Source organism: Hemitrygon akajei, unplaced genomic scaffold (assembly GCF_048418815.1).
Source record: "Hemitrygon akajei unplaced genomic scaffold, sHemAka1.3 Scf000131, whole genome shotgun sequence".
Lineage (NCBI taxonomy): Eukaryota > Metazoa > Chordata > Chondrichthyes > Myliobatiformes > Dasyatidae > Hemitrygon > Hemitrygon akajei.
Window position 1 is genome coordinate 1,588,678 of NW_027332017.1, and position 20,597 is coordinate 1,609,274.

The 20,597-nt window shown below is 46.3% G+C and overlaps 1 long non-coding RNA gene across 1 annotated transcript; it reads left to right on the forward strand.

The window, feature by feature from the left end:
• Positions 1 to 13,227: 13,227 nt before the first annotated feature.
• On the forward strand, positions 13,228 to 18,909 carry LOC140723734 (uncharacterized). The gene is made up of 3 exons (XR_012097954.1): positions 13,228 to 13,421; positions 16,513 to 16,628; positions 18,729 to 18,909. It is a non-coding gene; the product is annotated as an uncharacterized lncRNA (long non-coding RNA).
• Positions 18,910 to 20,597: the final 1,688 nt, after the last annotated feature.

Genomic DNA, 20,597 nt, shown 5'->3' on the forward strand with positions numbered 1-20,597 from the left:
CAGCCTCGCCTCCAAACTTACAGCATGACCACTGACTTCCCCAACTTCCACAAATTTGGCACACACATTTTGGCTCCCGTCTCACCGACTGTCTTCTCTTCACATCTCCACCGCCTTCCTCTGGTACCTCACGAAGTGATACTGATTGAACAGAGATCCCTAGTGGCTCAGGCGGTGATGAAAGTAATGAAGTAATTGGTCTGGTAGAGCTAAGAGTGAAGACACACGAGACTGATGATAGAGATTATGAAAGGAAACAGGAGATTTTTTTTTCATCAACAATCAGACCTTGGGAAAAATGACAAGTGATCCAAGCAAGTGCCACATCGTAAAACAGGAAGTTTAAAGACTTGTGCTGAAGAGAATTTAGAATATATACACTGTTGTCAGTGGATATTGGAGAATATGAAGATCATAACTGTGGAAGAACAATATCATGCCAGGAAGGCGCAAGTTATGAAAAGGAAGTGCCTTTGTGGAGTCCAGATCAGGTTTTGTACACTAATAGTGCCTCACCATTGAGAGAGGAATTTCTCACAGAAAATGAAGTGATAGCATCAGGACACATAGCTCCTGGCACAACAGGCAGAGCTGAAAGCTTTAGTTGAAGCCCGGAAGCTAGCAGAAGGAAATAAGCAAATATTTACACGGATTCTCCATATGCTTTCCGAGTGATTCATGACTTTGGAAATTCATGGAGATCAAGAGGATTTCTTCCAGCTGTAGGAATTCTAATCAAGAATGGTGAATGAACACGATAACTTATAGAAGTCATACAACTATCGTCAGAAGTCCGAATGTTAAAAAGTAATGGTCACTCTAAAATAACCACTGAGGAAAGCTGTGGAAATGCATTTGCAGACAAAACTGCAAAAAGGGCTGCAAGAGAAGGATTAAAGAAAATCGTAGAAATGGAAGAAAACCCGGTAAGTGACGAAGGTGTGAGATATTCAAAAACAGCGGTACTGGATGGAAAATGGTGGGTTATTAAATGACGATGGGGTTTGGGTTTGGGGTGATACTCATGGTCTGGTAGCGCCAGCTGATCTACTTCCTTATCTCACACGGCTAATCCACTCCTGAGGACACACTCGAGTGCAAAAGGTAATTGACAGATTTTTCCAGTGGAGGTGAAATCCATAGTTCATGATGCAAGCCCGACTAACAGTTGAGAGATGTATGAAACAGAAAACAGACCTGGATCACCGGGGAAACTGCCTCAACCAAGATCTGCTGCCCACCTGATGCATTTTTACATCGGCAAGTGGATGACGTTACTTCACCAACGAGCCAAGGATATTCATATCTATTAGCAGTGGACACATTTACAGGATGGGTGGAAGCCATCCCAGCAAGAAAGCCTACTGTCACACACACAGCCAGAACCCCCATTCAGGAATATATTCCTCGATGGGATGGCGGTGGCCCATTGACTTTAAACCAGAGACACATCTCACTGGAAATGTTTGTCAATAATTATGTTGAATGATGAATATTGAATGGCTTTTCACTGTCCACATCCACCAGAGTGATCAAGACAAGTTGATGGAATAAATGGGCATCATCAAACAACGGCTGACCAGCTCTCACAGGGAAGACGCACCATGGCCCCCGTTTGGTGAAATGGAGCATCAGGGCAGCCCCAACAATGAGAACGAAATGTAGGCAATTAGAAGTGGTGACGGGATGACCTCTGTCACTACAGGAAGCTGTTGATCTCAGAGAGGCTGATAGACATGTTATGTCAGATAGTTTGTGGATAATTTTGCAAAACTGACAAAGCTGTTCAGTCTGATTCTCAACAGGTTTTTGCTGCTTGAAGTGGTCTATTAGCGGGAGGACATACCTTGATTCATGGCGACTGGGTCCTGGTCAGGAAACCGCATAAGGAACCCCTGGAAGCTCGGCGGGAAGGTCCTGACCAAGTATGGTTGATTACCAATTCAGCAGTTCAGGTAGAAGTTAAAAGTATGTGGATAGATGCCAGCCACTGCAGGCGAGTTGAAATGACTCCGGATGATGATGCCTGGGCATCATTGGACTAGATATGCCCCTGCATCATCCCTGATGAAGATGGCAGAGGTTGTCATCGGAATATCGTTTGAATCGATACCAGCACCCGGCTGGAAGCCCTGGAAGAGTTTAGATAGATAGATAGATAGATAGATACTTTATTCATCCCCATGGGGAAATTCAACTTTTTTTCCAATGTCCCATACACTTGTTGTAGCAAAACTAATTACATACAATACTTAACTCAGTAAAAAATATGATATGCATCTAAATCACTTTCTCAAAAAGCATTAATAATAGCTTTTAAAAAGTTCTTAAGTCCTGGCAGTAGAATTGTAAAGCCTAATGGCATTGGGGAGTATTGACCTCTTCATCCTGTCTGAGGAGCATTGCATCAATAGTAACCTGTCGCTGAAACTGCTTCTCTGTCTCTGGATGGTGCTATGTAGAGGATGTTCAGAGTTATCCATAATTGACCGTAGCCTACTCAGCGCCGTTCGCTCAGCTACCGATGTTAAACTCTCCAGTACTTTGCCCACGACAGAGCCCGCCTTCCTTACCAGCTTATTAAGACGTGAGGCGTCCCTCTTCTTAATGCTTCCTCCCCAACACGCCACCACAAAGAAGAGGGCGCTCTCCACAACTGACCTATAGAACATCTTCAGCATCTTACTACAGACATTGAATGACGCCAACCTTCTTAGGAAGTACAGTCGACTCTGTGCCTTCCTGCACAAGGCATCTGTGTTGGCAGTTTAGTAGCCTATTAGTTAATAAATTGGTACCTTGTGAATAGTCTTTTATTATCAAAATACTAGACTTAAGAAGCACCAGCTTTTATTTCTTTGCCTTACAGTTCTTAGCATTAGCATCGTTTCTCAGCTCTGTATATGGTTTCCTTACTATTTCTGAGCTTGTCCTCTAAAACAATTATCTTTGAATTAAGGTCACACGTTATGTTTGACTCCCTATAGAACAGTAAGATGAGAAATTGAAGAGAGATCCGACAAGAGAAGAAATCAATCATGACGGAACGACAGGACAGATTCGTAGGGCCGAATGGCCGAATCCTTCGTAACATGGTCTTTTGTCTGCCAACTTGACCAGCTACTTTGAGGGATCTCTGACCATAGACCATAATATATAGGAGCAGAACTTGGCCACTCGGTTTGTGACAGAGAGCGTTCGGTAACACATTCCTTACACACTCGCCGTCCTGCTGTCGTTCGGCTGAATGTACTCAATTCAATGTGTTCATAAAAGGGTTTTAAACAGAGGGGATGCGCTCGGGTTGGCTTTGTGGTGCGTTTCCCAACACACACGGTGGAATATTTAATGTCTCTGGTGATGGGGATGGGTAAATGTGTAAATGTCGTTTGTATACTGGATACAGACAGATAATTCTGTTTATACAAGAGCTCTTCCATAAAAGTGAGAAGTGATTTCAGCCATTTTTTGTCGAAATGCTTAACGGGAAGGAGAGATGGGGAAACTTCACTCAGGTAGTAAGAGTGTGGAACGAGCTGCCAGCGCAAGTGGTGGAAACGGGTTTGATTTCAACATTTAAGATTAATTTGGGTATGTACATGTATAAGAGGGGTACCGGGTCAATGGGCCTAGGCACCATGGTAGTTCGGCACCAGTTAGATGGGCCGAATGGTCTGTTTTAGTTCTATGATTCTATGTTCACCACTCTCAGCAGCGGCTCTCTGACAGTGGATCCCGCATTTCTGCCCCCTCACGGTGATTTTCCCCAGGTAAAGCGGATATGAACCAGTAACCGACAGGTAGCACCAATTCAGATATATTTTAATTTGCTTTTTACTTTGTGTTTTTGTCATTTAAACATGTTGTGTGGCTCCTACATCACGATGGCAGGATGTCTGCGGATGATCAGCCTTCCACCCTGAGTGTGGCCAGACTCACAGGTAACAACAATCCAGCTCATCATTCCAGAAGATTTTAACCAAAGCGTAATCATCGGGGCCGGTTTTGTACAGAATCCTCAAATGTCTTCACATTCATAAGTGTAGGAATCTGCCGCGGGAGAAGGAGGGTTAATGTAGAGCTGGCTGGTCCACAGTGAGGGATGTTTACATTCCAGCAGCCTTTCCCCGGCCGCTTCAGGTTCAAGTTCCAGCTTATCGTGATTCAGCCGTACACCAGCATACAGCGAAAACTAAACATGCCCTGGTAAAATTCCTATGCCTCTCGAAAGACATCCACGTCTTTCATATCAGGAGGAGACGAGACCCGACACAAAATTCTCAGTGTTGTCTAACTAGACTTTTGGAGAGCTGCAACATGGTTCTTGAGATAAATGCCACGATTGATGGCCAACACACCATACGCATTCTGAAACACACCACCAGCTTCATGGTAAGGAAGCGGGGAAATATCCCCCTTGTTTGTGACCTCCTGGTGGATAAGCCGTATCCCTTCACCCTGCCACTTTGAATAGGCTCACGTCCTCATTATCCAGGCACCGCACATGTCTTTATTGGGATCTTCCAACTCGTTAAACCCATTTTAACGTTTAAAGTTACGTGTATGCTCAGTATGGGGTTATTACTCGTGGACTGGGAGAGCCCCCACAGTTATAAACTGTCAAGGAAATCTGCTTTTCGCCCTCAGACGGGCTCCGTGTAAACATGAGCTTCTGTGCCTCCCCCCGGAGTGTTCTGCCCAACCCCCAACAGTCCTCGGCATTGTTTTACCAAACCTATTTGTCTGCTTCGGCTGCAAGTCCTGACTGTTGCTGGGATACCGGCCTGTGTGTTTGTTTATTCCGCTCGAGGTATGTCAGGGGTTCTGGTTTAGAAATACAATTGGATCGGGTGTTGGTGAGGCGGAATCTTAATATTGATTTTGTTTCAGGACCCCCTGTGTCAGAAAGTGAACAGTGCATTAAACACGCTCCAACAGAGATTCATTCTTCACAAACAAAAAAAAGTAAAACAATCTGCTCCAGATTCGTTGGTCGTTTAGAAGAATGTTTTCCGTACAAAACCCCACCGGGACGTGAGTGTGAGTAGACGTGGAGTGATTCAGGGGCAGAATAGACACAGTGTGGCGAACTACATATACCTGTCTGGACACGCCCCACTGCTGACTGCTCCTGTGGCTCCTCCCACAGACCCCGGTATAAAGGCGATTGAGGCCTGAGCCCGGCCCTCAGTCTCCTGGATGTAGAATGGTGGTCATTTACTGCTTGTTCTTTCTTCCAGTCAATAAAAGCCAATATGTCGCCTCACATCTCGGAGAGTTATTGATGGTGCATCACACAATGGAAGCACACCCCCTTCCAAGTGATAGCGCTGCAGTCGATGATCCTCAAGTTCATTTTGAAGTATAATTGTCATTCGGCCGTACTTCAGTTTACGAGACAACACGGTAGCGCAGTGTTGACAATGCTTTACAGTACCGGCTCCATACAGTACAGGGTTTCAGATAGGACGCTGCCTTTAATGGGTTTGTACATTCTCCCTGTGTCTGTGTGGGTTCCTCCGGTTGCTCCGATCTCCTCCCACAGTCCAAAGGTGTACTGGTTGGTAAAGGGAGTTCCGTGACAGTTTCGAAGATACCTCCTCATCCCTCAGTCTTTGGGGTACCTGGCCTTGGAAACCAAGGAACTGGCCCTTCCGGCCGTTTATAGACTTTGTTTCCACAGGTATTTTTTTAGATCTGCGGGTGACCCGACCAGTAGGAGTACCAACCTTTAAGTTCGGTTACCCTTTGAGAGCCTCTGCTCCTGACAAGCAACATCTTGAACCAGGAAGCATGTGTCATGTTTGATGGACCCTGAGGTTACCGATAGACCTCTCCTTATCTCTTCTCCTAAGGACAATCTTACCTGACGGTATCCGTGGTTTTCATAGCATGGTCCCGTTATGGTCCAATGGCAGCATCCTGGGCTGACTCCCAGAAGCTCACCGAGTTCCCGAGACTGTAATCCCAGTTTCCGAGTCTGCCTCTGACATTCCCAAGTTTTTGACCTATGATGATCCCGGGAAATTTCCCAGGACTATTCCAACTATTGTCACAAAACTGAACCTGAGGAACCGTTCTGACTGAATTCGCATTCATAAAGGGGATGAGTGGAAGACAGCTTTTAATACCCCGACAGGTCAGAATGAATATTTATGACTAACTATCGCAGATGTGAGGTATTGTATTTCTGGACGACCTCCTGTCATGTTTACTAAAGCAATCTAGTGAAGAGAAAGTGTAGAGAAAGGGGTGGATACAGCCCAGTCCATCACAGACAAACCCATCCACACCATTGTATACATTCCCATGGAACACTGACAAAAGACGCCCACTATTCAGGACATGCCCTCTTCTCGTCACAACATCTGGGAGAGGGATACTGGGCCCTTATGGTCCGACGCCACCAGGTTCAGGACCAGTTGTTCCCCTACAACCATCAGGCTCCTGAACCACTGTGGCTAACTTAAATCACAAACAAATCTCAACTCGTTCCACAACCTACAGACTCACATTCAAGGAGTTTACAACTCAATTTCATCATTTTTTTTATTTGCAAATTTATTTTCCCGTACGTTGGTTGTTTCTCCATCTTTGAATCTCCCTGCGTAGTGTTTATTAAATTCTGTTGTGTTTATTTTTTTTCTAAGCAGCTACAAGAAAAGGAATCTGCCCATGAGGTATTTGGTAATATATGCGGGTTTTGATAATAAATTTGCGTGGAACTGTCAAGAAAGTATGTAGGTTTGATTTATTGCTATGAGGGTGTGGATGGTGATGAAGATTTCACAAGAACTGATATAATCAGCCAGATTTGCTGTATCCAGTCCCAGGGTGGAACAACATTCCGATCAACATCGAACACTGAACAATGCAGTCCAGAAACATATCATTAAAGTATCATTTAATGCCCCACTAAACTAATGCCATCAGCTGATTTAATACCCTCACTTGGCCATTCCCTGCTCATTCAAACACCTATTTAAAAGGGACTTTATCGCCTCTGTCTTACTTGTCTCGAGTATCAGCCCTGGAAGGGCATTTCATGTACCCACCAAAATATGTGAACAAAAACTTGTCCAGCATATTTCCATTCAAATTAACTCCCCTCAGTGTAAATGCATGCCTGTTAGTCTGTGATATTTCAGTCCTGGGACAACTACGCCAGTTGTCTATTCTATAACTCTGTGATCGTACAAAGATTTGTTAAATCTCCCTTCAGCCTCCACAACTCCAGAGAAAACAACATGTTTGGCCAAACTCTGCTTATAATCAACGTCAGATCTCAGCAAGTGCTACAAATGCCTATTCACCTACTCACACACCAATATTCAAGGTCAGAAACAGTACCCCCAGGAGAGGTGACCCTTCACCTGTGAGATTGTTGGGGACGGGGTCTCTTTCCAGTCTCCTCTGCAGTGACCAGACCTGATACCTACTGGGGAAAATTTTGTTCAGTAATTTTGCTATATTCACCATGGCATATGATTCCGGGTTCACGGGGATGATTAAGGGATATACGTATGAGGAGCGTTTGGCAGCTGGAATTTAGAAGAATTCAGGGTATCTCACTGAAACGTACCGAATGTTGAAACATGGTGGATGCGGAGAGATGTTTCCTGTGGTGGGGGTATCCCGAACTAAAGGGCTGAGCTTCAAAATTGAGGGGAGACCGTTTAGAACAGAGGGGAGGAAAATTTGTTTCTTTTCAGTCAAAGTAACGAATCTGTGGAATGTGGTGGAGATCAAGTCCATGGGTACATTTCAAGCGGAAATTGATATTTCCAGACTAGTCAGGACCTTGAAGGATATGACAAGCAAGCAGGCGTATTTTAGTTGATTGGGGTTTGGGATCAGCCATGAAGGACTGGCGGAGCAGCCTCGATGGACTGAATGGCCTAACGCTGCTCATATGTCATGCGGTCTGATGGACAGCATCTCCTGTTGGCTACCCATTGTAATTCCACATCCCATTCCCATTCCAACATGCCAGTCCATGGCGGACCCTTCTGCCACGATGAGCCTACTCCCCGGTTGGAGGAGCAACATCATACTCCGGCTGCCTACATTACAGCATGAATATTGATTTCCCCAACTGACAGAAAATTCTCCCCTCCTCCAGTTTGGCTTTCCTTTCGCCTCCTGTCTTCACCTCACATCTCCAGCACCTTCCTCAGATACCTCTCCTCCTTACGGTTCTGCAATTGTCCGCACTCCTCCTCTCAGATTCCTTCTTCAAATGTTTATCTCTTCCCCCTATCAACTCCCATCTTCTTACTTCATTTCCCTTCCTCCACACACTCACATTTCAACTCACCTAATCCCTGCCCACTTGTGCACGCCATTCTTATTTTCGCATCTGACCCCTTCCTTTTCAGTCTACAAGAAGGGTCTCAACCTCGAACCAACAACTCATTATTCATCTCCATAGATGGTGCCTGATCTGATGAGTTCCTTCAGTATTCTGTGTGTATTTGACTGTTATAAAAATCGCAAAGAACAACGGTCCAGCGCAGATCCCTGCAGAACACCACATGTCCCTGACCTCGAGGCAGAATACCCTCTGTCTGCACCCACCCTCTGCCTTCTATAAGTCAATTCTGGGAGACAAGCCAATTCTGTATCCACACAGCCTTGTCTCCCTGCATCCCATGCCTCCTGACTCTCTGAATACACCCATCCACTGCTCTAACTTCAATACACTTTGTCACATCCTCAAAAAAATCAATATTAGAGATGATAGTTTAGGGGTGAAATGTGAAAAATTTAAAGGATCTGTTTCACTGGGAGTGTGGTGTGTGTGGAATGTGAACAATTTAAAGGCACTCCGTCACTGAGAGTGTGGTGTGTGTGGAATGTGAACAATTTAAAGGCATTTCTTCACGGAGAGTATGGTGTGTGTGGAATGTGCTGCCAGTGGAAGATCAATTTCAACATTGATGAGATGTTTAGATGACTACATGTGTAGCAAGGGTATGGGCCAGTACAGGTCGGTGGGACCAGGCAAAATGATAGTACAGTAAGGACTAGATGGGCTGAATGGTCATTTAGTGCTGTAGTACTTAAATAAATGGTACTAGAGTGATATCAAAGTGCAGGTAACAGTATATTGGAACAATGACAACCGCCAAGATTCAGGAACTCCACTCATGACATTATAGTGCACACCAGTTGTTGTCATAGAGAATTTGTTGGACTGTTAGACCTGTGCATAAACATTTTATTCAATCATCAGGGCCTAGACTATTATTTCATGAATTCTTTCTGTTATCAAAATGGAGCTTTACTGTTAATTTTGTCAAATGGGAATGTAAATGCTGTACTAACTTCGTACTCAGGTAGATCAGCTTTCACTGTTGTCCTGTTGTGCTATGGTCTGCATAAGGGACCTTTCCCATTCCCAAAGTACTTCACAAGCTTGCTGTTTTCTACCAACACCCTTCCTTACAGTGTCTGCAATTCCGGTTCCCCGCGCCTGTGTCTCGAGTAAAGTCGGTTAGATAATTCATTTCCAGAATCAATTAGATCACTAGACCATAAGACATAGGAGAAGAATTAGGTCATTTGCTCCATCACTTCTGCTCGGCCATTCCATCATGGCTGATTTATTAGCCCTCTCAGCCACATCCCCCTGCCTTCTCCCCATAATTTTCACACATTGACCAATCAAGAAACTATCAACCTTTGCCTTAAATACACCGAGTGATGAGTTCTCCGCCGACGCCTGTGAAGAGAAATTTCATAGATTCACCACACTCTTCTGTTACGTAACCTGGTAACCAGGTAACTTACCAGCAAAGATAGCGGGATCAGCTGAGTCGGATGCTATTATTTTCAAACGTTTTATTCAAAAAGGGGCACAAGCGTATGGTTAATACAAAACATTCAGATCATATACATTGTCAAAACTCGATCTAAAACACCGGTGTAATAATAATCAATCAGAAATAAGCTCTATAGTTGTCTAGGGGTAATACTGAGTCCAATTGAAATATAAAGAGTCACTCAGAAGTTTGCAGGCTTTTCCCTTTTGGGAACCGCTGGGGTTTCACGTTGTGGAGAGAGAGAGATGGTTGAGAAAGGATAAACACTTGCCCGTTGTCTTTACAGAGCAAATCCTTGGAATCAGGGGAGCAGGCTTCCCCGTTGTTATTTAAAAGCGGTCTTCCGTTGGTTCCAGCCACAGATTCAAAATTTGGAATCTAACGCACGTGGCTTCCTTCAAAATGGCTTCCCGCTCCCACGGGAATCGGTATAGTGTTTCCTTGGTGTCTCCTTGGTGCGTCTGAGGGTTCCCCCCCTCAAACCCGCCTTTATACTTCTTCACGGGATCGCAGGTGTCAATCAGGTTGCAGGTGATGCGATCTCTCTCTCAACCAGCCCACTTTGCCCGAGGGCTTTTCACGTGGTCTTCTTGAGACAATAGTCAATATCGCCTTTATTCTGCTTCTCGGGAGAACGTGGCCTTCCGCACGTCTCCCTCTCTCTCTCTCTCTCCCATTTCCTGTGTCTATTCAGCACGTCTCTCCCCCTCTTGGGTCAGTTGAACCCCCTCTTGACCAGGGCTCTTGCGATTCTCACAAAGGAGGGGGCCGAGGGCATAGCAGGTTTTTTACCAGCGGTTAAAAACAGGTTGGTACAGGACTTTTTTTTTTAATCTATATACTACACAAGCTTTTCTCTTCACAGAGTACTACCGTTATACATTCAAGTCAGTATCTAAACAGGTAACAAGTACAGTGCCCCTTTCTTTAATACCTTAACCTCACGTGCCATACTAAAGTCTGGTAGCATCAAACTTCAGCTTAATAGGTTACGAGGTTACGTAACAGAAGAGTGTGGTGAATCTATGACCTTTCTCTTCACTAAGGGGAGGACTATCTCCTCGCCTTTACCCCCTTTCACTTTACTACCTTCTGTTTTACCACCCTCGGAACCCTCGTGGTATAGGGTCGGTAAAAACGTCTTGGCCAATTCACTACTGGCCCGATTTAAACTGCTCTGGTTCTCAGCTGCTTTTCTCGACAGGCTGCAAGTGTCCGCGCATGCGGGATAGCTCGGGGACTCCATGGGTGGGGCCTCAACTATCAGGGCGGTTCCCATTTTCCCACCCGCGAGGTCATTACCCAAAAGGAGGTCGACGCCCTCCCCCAGTAACTCCGGCAGGACTCCTAGTTCCACAGGTCCCGACCCCAACTCGCAATCGAGAAGGACCCTATGCAAAGGCACTACTTCGATCCAGTTCCCTAGGCCTCTCAGGGCTACCTCGCCCGTCGGAGGTCCGAAGGGTAACACGTTACGGCTAATTAATGATAGCTCCGCCCCCGTGTCTCTCCAAATTCGTACGGGGATGGGGGGGGGGGGGGTCCCCTTCCTTCAAAGACACGGTTCCTTCGGAACTAAATGTCTCCTGCCCCTGCTGTATTCCCTCTACCTGGGGCCCTCTTGTCGATTTCCTGATTACCACTGCACGCCCGATAGGGATCGCTGCTCTCTCCCTCTCTGGCTCCTTTCTCGGAGCAAAGCAGTTTGATGCGATATGACCCACCTTCCCACAATTAAAACAGGTTAAACCAGGGGGTCTCCAGATTTCCTATCTGTTATCCTCACTTTTTCTGCTAGCTCCCGGCGGGATCTCCGCCTCAGCCGGCGGGCTTTCCCTGCCGTTCCGACGGTCTCTCGAGTAACTTTTTGGCGAGGAAAACTTTGTCTTGTGGGTTAGGGCATATTCATCTGCGAACCTAGCCATCTCTGAGATGGACTGATTCGTCCTCTCATTTAAATACATTCAGATCTCTTCCGGAACACAACCTTTAAATTCCTCAACCAAAAATAACTCCCTGATACGCCCATAGTTCTCGGCCACCTTTTCAGCGGTGCACCAACGGTCCAAGAGCACACCCTTCTCATGGGCTAGCTCGGTATATGTTTGATTCCACCCTTTCCTTAAATTTCGGAACCTTTGTCTATACGCCTCAGGTACTAACTCGTAACCTCGGAGAATGGCCTCCTTTACTTGATCATAATTCCCGTCCCTTTCTGGGGGCAGCGCGGCATATAACCGCTGTGCTTTCCCTCGTAACACACTTTGTAACAACGCCACCCATTGCTCTCTGGGCCACTTCTGATTCACTGCCACCTTTTCAAAAAGCAAGAAGTAACTATCAACATCCGTCTCCTCGAACGGGGGGACCAACCTCAACGCCCGACTAACATCAAACCCCTCCTCTCTCTCTTGCCCTTGAGCTCTTCGCTCTTGCCTTCGCCTGTCCAGCTCCAATTCATGGCTCCTTTGTTTCTCTTTCTCTTCTGCTTCTGCTTCTAGCTGCTTTAGCTGGAGCTCATGACCCCGTTTCATCTCTAATTCCTTTAGTTTGAACACATGCTCTCTTTCCTCAGCCTTTTCAGCTCGTTCCGCAGCCTTTTCAGCTGCTTCCAGTGCTTTACTTTAAGCTCATGGTCCAACCTTGCTTTCTCCAACTCTGCCTGATCTGCCCCACTCGCTAATCTCTTTTCGGGGATATTTTCCAAATACTCAGCTGCAAACACCTTCTTCCCAACGTAATGCTGTTGTATGACCCTTCGCACTTCCTGCTTTTTCATTGCTGGCTTCACCGCTGTGAGGTCTAACGCCTACGCCAAATTTACCAAGTCTGATTTTGTAGCCTTCCCTAGCGCCTCTACCGTCGGGTTTCTCATAAATTCATCCACATCCATCTTTGCTGGTTTCCCGTCTGGCTACCGGCGTAACCAGATTTAAGTTTGGACTTACAGCCCGATTCACTGACCCTCCCGTTTGGTTTCAAATCCCGGGACGAGAACCCCACTGGTTAACCCCGTAACCAGGTAACTTACCAGCAAAGATAGTGGGATCAGCTGAGTCGGATGCTACTATTTCCAAACGTTTTATTCAAAAAGGGGCACAAACGTATGGTTAATACAAAACATTCAGATCATATACATCGTCAAAACTCAATCTAAAACACCGGTGTAATAATAATCAATCAGAAATAAGCTCTATAGTTGTCTAGGGGTAATACTGAGTCCAATTGAAATATAACGAGTCACTCAGAAGTTTGCAGGCTTTTCCCTTTTGGGAACCGCTGGGGTTTTCACGTTGTGGAGAGAGAGAGATGATTTAGAAAAGATAAACACTTGCCCGTTGTCCTTACAGAGCAAATCCTTGGAATCAGGGGAGTAGACTTCCCCGTTGTTGTTTAACAGCGGTCTTCCGTTGGTTCTAGCCACAGATTCAACATTTGGAATCTAACGCACGTGGCTTCCTTCAAAATGGCTTCCCGCTCCCACGGGAATCGGTACCGTGCTTCCTTGGTGTCTCCTTGGTGCGTCTGAGGGTTCCCCCCCCTCAGACCCTCCTTTATACTTCTTCACGGGATCGCAGGTGTCAATCAAGGTTGCAGGTAATGCGATCTCTCTGTCAACCAGCCCACTTTGCCCGAGGGCTTTTCACGTGGTCTCCATGAGACAATAGTCAATGTCGCCTTTATTCTGCTTCTTGGGAGAACGTGGTCTTCCGCACGTCTCCCTCTCTCTCTCCCATTTTCCTGTGTCTATTCAGCACGTCTCTTTCTCTCTTGGGTCAGTTGACCCCCCCTCGACTAGGGCTCTTGCGATTCTCACAAAGGAGGGGGCCGAGGGCATAACACTATAAAGTACGCAATGGATTCTCATTTTTTCTGTAGTTATCGGGTAAATTCACCAAAATCCGCGTGCAGTCGGGCTGTCATTCAAATGGGTTCCCTTACCTCAGTGACCCACCGTGCCATGGCTTGTATTACATCAGCCCCTCTGGTGGCTCCCGGTCACCTTCGGGCGTCTGCCTGGGAAAGGGGAACCCACTCCTTGTCCCTGTCGGAGAGGTTCCATATATAACCCTGAGGAGTGGCACAAGTCCCCGGGCATGGTCTGGAAAGGGGAACCCACTCCCTGTCCCTGTCCGAGAGGCTCCATATATAACCCTGAGGAATGGCACAAGTCCCCGGGCAGGGTCTGGAAAGGGGAACCCACTCCCCGTCCCTGTCCGAGAGGTTCCATATATAACCCTGCGGAGTCGCACAAGTCCCCGGGCAGGGTCTGGAAAGGGGAACCCACTCCCTGTCCCTGTCCGAGAGGTTCCATATATAACCCTGAGGAGTGGCACAAGTCCCCGGGCAGGGTCTGGAAAGGGGAACCCACTCCCTGACCCTGTCCGAGAGATTCCATATATAACCCTGCGGAGTCGCACAAGTCCCCGGGCAGGGTCTGGAAAGGGGAACCCACTCCCTGTCCCTGTCCGAGAGGTTCCATATATAACCCTGAGGAGTGGCAAGTCCCCGGGCAGGGTCTGGAAAGGGGAACCCACTCCCTGTCCCTATCCGAGAGGTTCCATATATAACCCTGAGGAGTGGCACGTCCCCGGGCAGGGTCTGGAATGGGGAACCCACTCCCTGTCCCTGTCCGAGAGGTTCTATATATAACCCTGAGGAGCGGCACACGTCCCCGGGCAGGGTCTGGAAAGGGGAACCAACTCCCTGTCCCTGTCCGACAGGTTCCATATATAACCTTGAGGAGTGGCAAGTCCCCGGGCAGGGTCTGGAAAGGGGAACCAACTCCCTGTCCCTGTCCGACAGGTTCCATATATAACCCTGAGGAGTGGCACAAGTCCCCGGGCAGGGTCTGGAAAGGGGAACCCACTCCCTGTCCCTATCCGAGAGGTTCCATATATAACCCTGAGGAGTGGCACGTCCCCGGGCAGGGCCTGGAATGGGGAACCCACTCCCTGTCACTGCCCGAGAGGTTCCATATATAACCCTGAGGAGTGCAGGCAAGTCCCCGGGCAGGGTCTGGAAAGGGGAACCCACTCCCTGTCCCGGTCCGAGAGGTGCTATATATAACCCTGAGGAGGGGCACAGGTCCCCGGGCAGGGTCTGGAATGGGAACCCACTCCCTGTCCCTGTCCGAGAGGTTCTATATATAACCCTGAGGAGCGGCACACGTCCCCGGGCAGGGTCTGGAAAGGGGAACCAACTCCCTGTCCCTGTCCGACATGTTCCATATATAACCTTGAGGAGTGGCAAGTCCACGGGCAGGGTCTGGAAAGGGGAACCCACTCCCTGTCCCTGTCCGAGAGGTTCCCTATATAACCGTGAGGTGTGGCCCAAGTCCTCGGGCAGGGTCTGGAAAGGGGAACCCACTCCCTGTCCCTGTCCGAGAGGTTCCATATATAACCCTGAGGAGTGGCACAAGTCCCCGGGCAGGGTCTGGAAAGGAGAACCCACTCCCTGTCCCTGCCCGAGAGGTTCCATATATAACCCTGAGGAGTGGCACAAGTCCCCGGGCAGGGTCTGGAAAGGGGAACCCACTCCCTGTCCCTGTTCGACAGGTTCCATATATAACCTTGAGGAGTGGCAAGTCCCCGGGCAGGGTCTGGAAAGGGGAACCCACTCCCTGTCCCTGTCCGAGTGGTTCCATATATAACCCTGAGGAGTGGCACAAGTCCCCAGGCAGGGTCTGGAAAGGGGAACCCACTCCCTGTCCCTGTCCGAGAGGTTCCATATATAACCCTGAGGAGTGGCACAAGTCCCCGGGCAGGGTCTGGAAAGGGGAACCCACTCCCTGTCCCTGTCCGAGAGGTTCCATATATAACCCTGAGGAGTGGCACAAGTCCCCGGGCAGGGTCTGGAAAGGAGAACCCACTCCCTGTCCCTGCCCGACAGGTTCCATATATAACCCTGAGGAGTGGCACAAGTCCCCGGGCAGGGTCTGGAAAGGGGAACCCACTCCCTGTCCCTGTTCGACAGGTTCCATATATAACCTTGAGGAGTGGCAAGTCCCCGGGCAGGGTCTGGAAAGGGGAACCCACTCCCTGTCCCTGTCCGAGAGGTTCCATATATAACCCTGAGGAGTGGCACAAGTCCCCGGGCAGGGTCTGGAAAGGAGAACCCACTCCTTTTTTCAATGAATTCAGGTAAAGCCCCTGGTGCAGACGGTTATACTGCTGAATGTTTATATTCATTTTCTTATTTACTCGCTCCTTGGCTTTTTAAAATATTTAATGATGCGTTAACTGTACGTAAATAACCACAATCTTTTTATGATGCCTCCATTTCTCCAATTCTTAAAAAAGATAAAGACCCCACTGAATGTGCATCCTATTGGCCAATATCCTTTCTGAATACGGATTCTATGATTTGTACCAAAATTCTGGCCACTAGATTAGAAAATGTATTACCTCAAATTATCTCTGAAGATCAGACCGGATTTATGAAAACCTGTTATTCTCTTTTAACATTAGAAAATTAATTAATATAATTTATACTTCTTCATCTAAAATAACAGAATGTCATTTCCTTAGATGCTAAAAAAGCATTCAATAAATTTGAATGGCTATATTTATTTAATACATTGCAGAATTTTAATTTTAGCTTAAAATTTATATAATTGATTAAATTAATGTATTATAAACCTTTGGCTTCGGTTCTTACCAATAATCAAAGATCTCCTGTTTTTCAGTTGTCCCGTCGTAGGAGGCAAGGCTGCCCTTTAAGTCCTCTATTATTTGACATTGCTTTGGAACCTTTCGCCTTTGCCATTCATGAATCACCTAATATTTTTGGTATTACCCGAGGGTAAGGGACTTATAAGTTATCATTATATGCTGATGATTTGTTACTATACATATCTGACCCTGAGAGATCTATTCCTGCTATTTCATCCTTGCTTGCTCAGTTTAGTAGCTTTTCTGGCTACAAACTGAAATTTTAATAAGAGCGAATTATTTCTATTAAATATGCAAGTTCCAATTTATAAACACTTACCATTTAAAGTTGTCACAGATCATTTTAATTATTTGGGTATTAAAATTACCAAGAAACATAAGGGTTTATTTAAAGTTCTTCTTTTACCTTTAATTGAACAAATGAAGCAGCTTGTTACCAGGTGGTCCCCATTATCTCTGTCATTGGTTGTTTGAATTAATACTATCAAGATGATAGTATTACCCAATTTTTTATATTTTTTCCAAGCATTACCAATTTGTATTCCTAAATCTTTTTTTGATATTATTGACTCCAAAACATCCTCGTATGAGTGGCAGAATAAAAATCCTAGATTAAGTAACAAATATTTACAGAAGCCTAAGAAGGAAGGTGGTTTTGCTTTGCCAAACCTGAGATTTTACTATTGGGCAGTTAATATTCAATATTTAATATTTTGGACACAAGAATCGGTCATAGTACCTTGCCCGCAATGGGTAAATTTGGAGTGTAAATCTGTACAAGACCTCTCATTGTTTTCTATTTTAGGATCTTCGGTTCCTTTTGCTTTATCTAAACCGAATAAACAAATAACTAATCCTAAAGTTAAACATACATTAAAAATATGGTTTCAATTTCGTAAATTCTTTGGCTTGAATAATCAAGTCCTATTATATCTAACTTCTTTTTCCAGCCCTCTTTTATGGACCAAGCCTTTGTGTTTTGGAAAACAAAAGGTATAACATGTTTTCGTCATCTATTTTTGGATAACAGTTTTATGTCCTTTGAACAGCTATCCAAACTAAAACTCATTTTTTTTGATACTTGCAAGGTAGAAATTTCTTGAATGTTAGTATTTTCTGAAATTATGTCCAATGGACATTACAGAAAAAATTCTAGCTCTGAATCCTTGCCAGAAGGGTTAAGTAGCCACCATTTATCATATGATCATGAAAATACAGCTAGGAGTATCAGAAATAATTAAGAAGGAATGGGAAAAAGAACTTCACTGTCTTATACCCACAGAGCAGTGGGTGAAAATTTTACAATTAGTCAATTCTTCTTCTATTTGTGCTAAACATGCCTAATACAATTTAAGGTTGTTTATAGGGCTCACATGTCCAAGGATAAACTCGCTCGATTTTATTCTTATGTTAATCCAACCAGTGACAGATGTCATTCTGAAGTCGCTTCATTGACCCACATGTTCTGGTCTTGCCCCTGTTTGCAAAATTATTGGAAAGATATTTTTGGTATTACTTCAACAGTTCTGAATATCAAATTGCAACCGCATCCTATTACTGCAATTTTCGGTTTACCAATGGTGGAGAATAGTCGTTTATCCCCCCTCAGCCCGGCGGATGATGGCATTTGTTACATTAATGGCTAGAAGATCTATCCTATTGAACTGGAAAGAAATTAATCCTCCAAGTATATTTCAGTGGTTTTATTTCTTGTTTGAGTTTAGAAAAAATTACAAGTATTGTTTTTGACCCTTCAGTTAAATTTGAAGAAACTTGGAGACCATTTATTCAACATTTTCATATAAGCTAAACTGACTTTTCCTAAACCTTGCTTTTATTGTCCTTAATTATTTGGATGGAGGTGCGGAGTTATTGACGCTACTGTGTATAATTGATATAATGCAATGGCCCATGTCGGTTAGGTATTTTTTCATTTTTTTTGGTGGGGGAGGGTTTCTTATTTTCTCCATTTTTGGTAACCACTATGAGTTTGGGAGGTTATTATCATCTATTTGTATTTAAACCTTAACCTATTAATTATGTACCCTCAAGCTCTTTGTATTCATGTTTCATTTATGTTTGTTTAAAATCAATAAAGATTTAAAAAGAAAGGACTATTCTGAGGAAAGGTTGGAATAGGCGCAACGGGCCGAGTGGCCAGGCATGCTCCTGTTACTTATTTTCTAAAGCACGAGTTTACCTTTGCGCCTTGTTCTCCCTTGGTTTTCAGCCGTTCGGATTGCACAGGGGAGCGGTGAGAGCTCCGGAGATCCATCGGCAGCCGCTGCGGGGCAGCTCCCGTCTCCCAGCAGGAAGGGACGCGTCTGCGAGACAACTCCAGACAACAGGCCCCGATCTTCGGCGGGGAAAGGCCGGGCGCCCTCCGTGTAGCTGAAACATCTCACGGAATCTCCGCCGGTCTCTTCAGCTCTGCCTTCGAAAGGATTCACGACCCGCCGGTGGTGCAGCCGAAACCAAAGGCGCAGCTCCCGGTCTCCGGCCTCACTCGGTCCCGGTTCCAAACTCCGGCCCGGCCGGACACTTTGCGTCCCGCCCACTGACACCCCTCAGCCAATGGGAGCACCCTTCTCCCAACGGTGATTGCTGATTGGCTGTTTGTGTGTGAGGTCGGGCTGCTGCTGGGAGCTGGAGATGTCGGTCACAGTTTGTTCTCAGAATTAAAGGAAAATCCCCAAAACTCAAATTTCAAAAAAAAATATTATCAAAGTACAGATCAGTCAGCACATACAACCCCGAGAAGCATTTCCCTGCGGACATACTTAGAAAAAATATAGAATAGCAACCATAACAGAAAACTGTGCAAATGCAAATACGGAGAAACAGGATAAATAACAAGAGCATGAAATAACCGCAGCGGCTGCTGATGGATCTCCGGAGCTCTCACCGCTCCCCTGTGCGATCCGACAGGCTGAAGGCCAAGGGAGAACAAGGAGCAAAGGTCAACTCGTGATTTAGAAAATAAGAAACAGGAGCAGGCGTTCGGCCTGTTGCGTTGTTCTGCCCCTCATGCAGAACATGTCTGATCTTTGATCTCAGCGCCACTATCCTGCAACGTTTCCAACATCGCCGAGCCCCTAAATATGTCCGTTTAATTCAGGAAACTTGTGCAGAAGACTCCAAATATTCACTGCACTATGTTGGGGAAATTTCTCCTCAGTCCTGCTGAGGTGATCTCGGATTTTGAGTCTATGATCCCTGGTTCCACTGCCCAGCCAGGAGAAACATCATTCCTGCCCCTACCCTGTAAATACCCTGTGAGACTGTGTCTGTCTCAATCAGGAAGCTTCTCCATGTGAACCTTGTGTTAATGAAATTGTTGACAGTTCTTTCAGACCAGCAGCTTTGACCACAAGAACACCAAACAGTGGTCAGCACGGAATGTCCTGCAGTTACTGCAGGAGAAGGACTGGATGGAGACAGTTGAGTGGTTCCCTGAGCAGACAGCCCAGACAATCTGGCAGAATGCCTCATCACCAGATCTCACAAACAGGCACCAAGACCTCACCAGTCTGGCAGCGAGAGGGCCCCTCCCAGTCTGATCCTTGCTGCATGCCCGGAGATCACTCCCACAGCGCGCTGCCCCGAGATTACTGCAGTGGAGACGAGACGGTCACTCACCTCTTTGCAGACTGTGGGCTGGCGAAGATCTGTGGAGAAAGATGCAAGGGCCTGTGCCACAGCAGCTGCGTGACAGAAGGCTCACTGATCCTCGGGCTGTTCCCAGGACGCGCAGGAAAACGGACAGCGAGTGCTGCTGGAAGATCATCAACTCGGGGAAAGACGCTCGAAACTTGTTGGCCTGCCATCACACCGAGATGTCCGGAGAGCAGGGGTTCCCAACCTGGGATCCACGGTTATTGGTATTGGTCTTTGGCATAAAAAAAAAAGTTTGGGATCCTCTGTCGTACAGGAATGCTGCCGACTGGCACATTCCAGACTACAGGGACACCATTGGAACTACAGCGATCCCCTACACTGGACAGGGATTGGCCGGTGTTGGCTGAGGAAGCCTCACAGTTATTGTAGTAGTGAACCACCCCAGGGGGACACATGGCTTCTCCTTTCAGCGCAGGACTTC